Raw genomic sequence first — 6,277 nt, 5'->3', positions numbered from 1 at the left:
ATTCTAGAAAGATCGTTGGCATTTGTTTAGTTGGGAAGATAATTAGCTTTTAATGTCTGAGGGAGACAAGTCAGAGCAAAAGTCAGGATCATTGACTTTCTGTCGCTGGTTTTGGTTGCATTAGTTGACTTGAGATTGTTCGCTAGTCAATTTTGGAGGAACAGAATAATTAGAATTTATTGGATTTCATAAATCTAGTGGACTGAATCTAGACAGATGTTCTAAGGATTGAAACTTGAAACATGTGGCGGAGCACCTTCCTTTGCTTCCTCTTGTTCCTCTTCCTCCACCACCATCTCTCCGCCGGAGTCACCACCGGCTCCGGCGATGACTTCACCTTGAACGGCTTCCGGGAAGCAAACCTCACCCTCGACGGCACTGCCACGATCACCTCCAACGGCCTCTTGAGGCTCACCAACAACACGAGGCAGATGAGAGGGCATGCTTTCCACCCGTCGCAAATTCAATTCCGGCCCCCTCGTCACAACGGGACCGTCTTCTCCTTCTCCACCACCTTCGTCTTCGCCACCATCCTCAAAGACCAGTACATCGGCGGCAACGGTCTTACCTTCTTGATCTCCGGCTCCGACAACTTCTCCAGCGCACTGGGAAGTCAGTTCCTGGGCCTCTTCAATCCCAACAACACTGGCAACTCCACCAACCACGTCTTCGCCATCGAGCTCGACACCATCTTTAACCCTGATACTCCACGACATCAACGGCAACCACGTCGGGATCGATGTAAACGGCGTGGTGTCCAACTTTTCTTTCCCCGCCGGTTACTTTTCCGACGACACCGGTGTGTTCCAGAATTTGAGCCTTCTCGGCGAGCAAGTCATGCAAGCTTGGGTGGAATATGATGCAGAGAGCATGCGGCTCAATGTTACCTTGGCTCCGGTTCCACTTGCGAAGCCGAGGAGGCCGCTGATATCGAGGGCGATCGATCTTTCGCCGGTGTTCTTGGATTCTATGTTTGTTGGCTTCTCTGCTTCCACTGGTTCTTATCGAACGGCTCACTATGTGCTCGGCTGGAGCTTCAAGATCAACGGCACGGCGCGAGCTCTAGACTACTCGTTGCTACCTTCGCTTCCTCGAACCAAATCCGGCGGCAGATCGAAGCTTTTGGAGGTCGGGATCCCGCTGGCTTCCGCCGGAGTTGTTTTGGCGATCGCCGGCGTGGTGGCTTTGGTGGTGAGGAGAAGGATGAAGTATGCGGAGCTTCTCGAAGACTGGGAGAGGGAGTACGGCCCTCACCGGTTCTCTTACAAGGACTTGTTCGACGCCACCGGCGGCTTCTCGGAGGAGAATTCACTCGGCGACGGTGGATTCGGCAGGGTCTACCGAGGGGTTTTACCGGTGACCAAACTGGATGTCGCCGTAAAAAGAGTGTCTCATGAGTCGAGGCAGGGGATGAAGGAGTTCGTCGCAGAGATCGTTAGCCTTGGCCGTCTCCGGCACCGAAACCTCGTCCGGCTGCTGGGCTATTGCCGGCGAAAGGGGGAGCTCCTCTTGGTCTACGACTACATGCCCAACGGCAGCCTCGATAAGTTGCTGTACGATCGACTCCGGCCATGTCTCGATTGGCCGACGAGGTTTAAGATCATCAAAGGCGTGGCGTCGGGCCTTCTCTACCTCCACGAAGACTGGGAGCAGATGGTGATCCACAGAGACATCAAGGCGAGCAATGTGTTGCTCGACAGCGAGATGAACGGAAGGTTAGGCGACTTCGGATTGGCGAGGCTTTACGACCACGGCAACGATCCCCAGACCACCCACATTGTCGGAACCATGGGCTACATCGCACCGGAGCTGGTGCGGACCGGGCGGGCCTCGGCCGCGACCGACGTGTTCGCCTTCGGGACGTTCCTGTTTGAGGTCGCCTGCGGCCGGCGGCCGGTGGATTGGGCCGCCGACATTGACAAGCTCGAGTTACTGGAATGGGTGCTGGAAAGTTGGCGAAAGGGTCGATACTCGAGACGAAGGACGCCAGGTTGGGGGAGGAGTTTGTGGCAGAGGAGGTGGAGCTGGTTCTGAAGCTTGGGCTGCTCTGCGTGCACCCGCTGCCGGCGGCGAGGCCGAGCATGAGCCGGGTGGTGGAGTACTTGGATGGTAGCTCGCCGCTGCCGGAGCTGACGGCGACGTACTTGAGCTTCAAAACGATTGCGCTACAGCACAGTAAGAGTTTTGAGGATTATATGACGTCGTATCCGTCATCATCTTCGGTGGCTACGACATCTTCGATCGCCGGAGCTCAGTGACGTCCTTTTTCCTTAAATTTTTGTATTAGAAAGTTTGTATTAGAAATTCTAGAGGTACCTACATCTTTCTTCAACGACTTTCATGCGTTGAGGTAGATGCAAGATAATTCAATGACTATGTAGAAGAGGATCGGTTGATCTCGATTGAAATGATTGATTCTATGACCAAGATCCCTCTGTTCTTGGTAAAGGCGATCAGTAGAAGAAGCTTGAGAAAATCTAAACGATTGGTGGGATTGGAGATGGTGGTTCTGTCGAGCTAGAGGAGGATGATTTGGAGGAATTTGATCTAGAGGAGCATGAATCTCTCATTCTTGGTGTTGGTGGGTTTGGGAAGATCGTTAAACTCTGTTTAGGTTCAGTTCAATAGTACTGAGGGGAACTGTTCCCGTCAAGAACCTCTCCTGGGCGCACAAGTCACTTCCTCAGATGCGCTGTGCGGGAAAATGATTGAGACTGGTCACTAATCACCGGAGACCTGCAACCACAGACACCGTGAGATGGCTGGCCGGCGGGACCGGCGAGACCACTCCGATGCTTAAGTCAGCGACGGCAGAAGAGAAAATGAGTAGCAACAGTAGAAAATAGTGAGCCAAACATACCTGGCCCCCTCACTGGGGTTCTCCTTATATAAGGGTGAGTCGGTCCGTACTACGGACGAAGCGAGGCGGACCTTACCGAGAAGGTACTCTCCGTACCGGGAAGGAGTGCCGTCTTTAATGAGGAGGTACACTATGGACAGTGTCGTACGTCGAGACGGCGCGTGGCCGTGCCTGGCGGCGCGCCCTGTCAGAGAGAGTGGTCAGTTGTACGATAGAAGGACTGGTCAGAGACAGAGGGTACGATCCGGCCCCGACTCCGTGGATCGGGTCGGGGCTGCGACTCAAGTCGGGGATGCTGTTCAGTCGTGCTATCTGTGAATCAGGTGTGCCGTCCATCCGGATCATCTGGGGGTCTGCGAGTCGGGTGTGCCACCACCCGAATCATCTGGGAGCCGGCCTGGTAAGCTTATTCCTCTCCTCGGCGGGCCCGCTGGGCTGCCGGGCTCGGGTGGAGAGCCTCTGGGCTGGTACCCGGGAACTTGGATCCGGGCCTCAGTGCTTCAGCCGACTGTCCTTGGATAGTTGACTCGACTCGGTCATGTCTCTCGGTCGGGTCCCGACCCGTATCCTTACAACCGTAACAGGAACCTACTTCAACATGCTAATTATATATGGACAGCTTGCTTTAGGTTCGGGCTCCGGATCGTGGTATGATCAGCTTCCACCGGCGACATCTCTTGCTGTTCATCCAACCTTTTGTCCTACCCTTACCATCACTCAATTTCAAAGTTTCCCTAGAGCTTTCATCGACTAAAACATTAGAAGCCATAGAAAAATCTGTTGTAATTGCAGTTTCAGATCTTCAAAACACAAGTATGTGCTTTGGAATGCCTGGTTCTATGGAACTGCTGTCCCAAATCTTTATCATGAGATAGCCGATCTGAGAGCAATTCTTTTAGAAACAAGAGCTATCGACTATCAACTCTGTAGCTCTCAGAATCAAAACTGTCTCAAACATGTGCTACTTGACTCTTGTTGTGAGAAATACTCAGATTCTGATTTGGTATTAGCAGCCTATTTTTCTTCTCATAAAATTTGTTTCGTTTATTGCATCTGTGGATGTACCCGAGACTGAGTAATCCTCGAGCCATAACACTAGATCTAGCAAGGATCAATCCAAACTAAAACCAATGCGAAGGAAGTCTTCACGAGGAGCCGTTCACAAAACCCTTAATCCCTCGTAGGGTTCCTACCACTCCACGCGAACCATATCGTTCAACTTACACTTGTGTCACGCAGGGCCGGTCCTGGGCATGTAGGTGCCCTGGGCGAAATGATAAAATGTGCCCCATCTTATCAATTAATTTATAAGGTAACTAAATTATATAGACTCAAAAAGGAACAACAATAACAATCGATTAAGTTATATTTCAATCATCTAAAAACAAGTACAACTAATAAACACATTAGCCTATTCCTACGAGGTCATACTAGGATCAGGTATTCATACCTGATCATTTAGTATATATACATAACAAAACAATGTAATAACTTCCATCTTAGATAGTTGCCTGGTGAGCAAAGATAATAAAATAAAATGAACTAGAAAAGAACAATAAAACCTAATTTGATGATTCAGATCAGAATGAGTGAAGGGACTGAAGGCTGCCGAACTCAGTCTCGAAGGAGCCGGACGCAGTGTGACTGTGTGAGCAACAAGCCAACACTGCAACAGTAGCACTGCAGGCAGCCAAGCCTGCAGACGCCAGACAGCAGACAGCAGACGCTTCTTCAATGAACGCCGCTGGACGCGGAGCCCAGAGGCGGCGCCGGACGCGGAGCCCGGAGGCGGCGCCGGAAGCGGAGGCCGGATCCCGGAGGCGGCGCCGGACGCAGTGTGAGCAGCACTGCAGCAGTAGCACTGCAGGCCTGCCGCCTGCAGACAGCAGACGGCAGACGCTTCAATGAACGCCGCTGGACGCGGAGCCCAGAGGCGGCGCCGGACGCGGAGCCCGGAGGCGGCGCGGGACGCGAAGCCCGGAGGCAGCGCCGGAAGCGGAGGGCGGATCCCGGACCCGGAGGCGGCGCCGGAAGCGGAGGCCGACTCGCAGTCGCCGGACGCGGAGGCCGACTCGCGGACGGCGGACGCGGGATGCGGAGGCTGACTCGCGGGACGGCGGACGCCGGGACGCGAACGCCGGACGCGAACGCCGGACGGCCGGAGAAGATTGAGGCGGAGCAGCGCGGACGCCGGACGCCGGACGCGGACGCCGGAGGCGGTGCTGTGTGCGGACAGAAGACTAGAAGAGGGGGCGGCGTGAAGGGGGAGCTGGCGGCGTGAAGGGGAGCGGATCGTTTAGGGTTTGGGCAGAAAATGCCCTAAATATATATACCTATATTAAAAATTTTTTGGGCCCCTGATCGGGCTGGGCCCTGGGCGGTCGCCCTGGTTGCCCTGGGCCAGGGCCGGCCCTGGTGCCCGGATTGCATTAAATTAAGTTGACTTATGTAAGAATACAACTTACGCGCATGGAATGTTGGACCGATCAGGGCAAAATTTATCTAAGTGAATCAATCAATGTTTTGTCAATTGAATCATCTTTTTGCTATTGCTCAAGAGTGTAACAGAAGAATTAATTAGGCAATTAATTAAAGACCAAAAGCTATAGCAAAAAGATCTTCATCCACATGCATCCCCTCACTCTCATTTTGTCTGTCGTGAATCTCTTACTCGGCAGAATACTAGTGATAATATTCAGGTACCTCTCAGTTCGCTGTGACCACTAGTGCTTGGTGTGAATCACGATTTGTCATTGTATAATGAAAAACAGACGACCTACAACAACCTTGAAACACAGTCGGAGATGAGGGGAATCTGTTTTAAGGAGTCTGCATTGAACGCAGATCTTAACATCTAGTTTTCGAGCACTCGGAAACACACTCAGGATACTGTCACAAGTACCTACTTTTCTCTCGACTCGGCATCAGGCTCAAGCAAGCCTCTTCCCGATTTAGGTAGTCGGGCAACTTCACACCAGACTCGATACTCGATGACTCGATGACTAGACCTTGGCTTACCAGACTCTACACTCGGAGGCCTCAATGTCTCAAGTCTTAGAATACTCAACGACTCAATACGTACTCGGCCGACTCTACACTCACAGTCCTTGACCGACTCAACGCTCGTTCTACTACTTCCGACTTTCTACAAGGACTCGGGAGCAATCGGAATCCTGATTTTCAACTCGAACTCAAAAGTACTCGGGCACTAGACCTATCAAGGATTACAATTCTAAGCTTTCAGAAAATTAAGTCAAATCAACTCCACTGATAATTTAAAATTATTTATTCGAACCTTCCAGCGCATAAATTGAAATTAAATTCATTTCAATTCGATTATTTTCTTTGTAATTTCAGATAATAAAATTGTCCAACGGAAAGATCCGCCGGTAATGCATAGCCAACGACCACATAATG

At 51.7% G+C, this 6,277-nt stretch overlaps 1 pseudogene; it reads left to right on the top strand.

Moving 5' to 3' along the window:
* The first annotated feature begins 242 nt into the window (after positions 1 to 242).
* Positions 243 to 2,413, top strand: LOC141818857 (L-type lectin-domain containing receptor kinase SIT2-like; annotated as a pseudogene).
* Positions 2,414 to 6,277: the final 3,864 nt, after the last annotated feature.

Source organism: Curcuma longa, unplaced genomic scaffold (genome assembly GCF_044706935.1).
Source record: "Curcuma longa cultivar G26 ecotype Majalengka, Jawa Barat unplaced genomic scaffold, ITB_CL_G26_1.1 contig_26284, whole genome shotgun sequence".
Taxonomy (NCBI): Eukaryota; Viridiplantae; Streptophyta; class Magnoliopsida; order Zingiberales; family Zingiberaceae; genus Curcuma; species Curcuma longa.
Note: the sequence above shows the minus strand (reverse complement) of the source record. Positions and strands in the feature narration are given on the sequence as shown.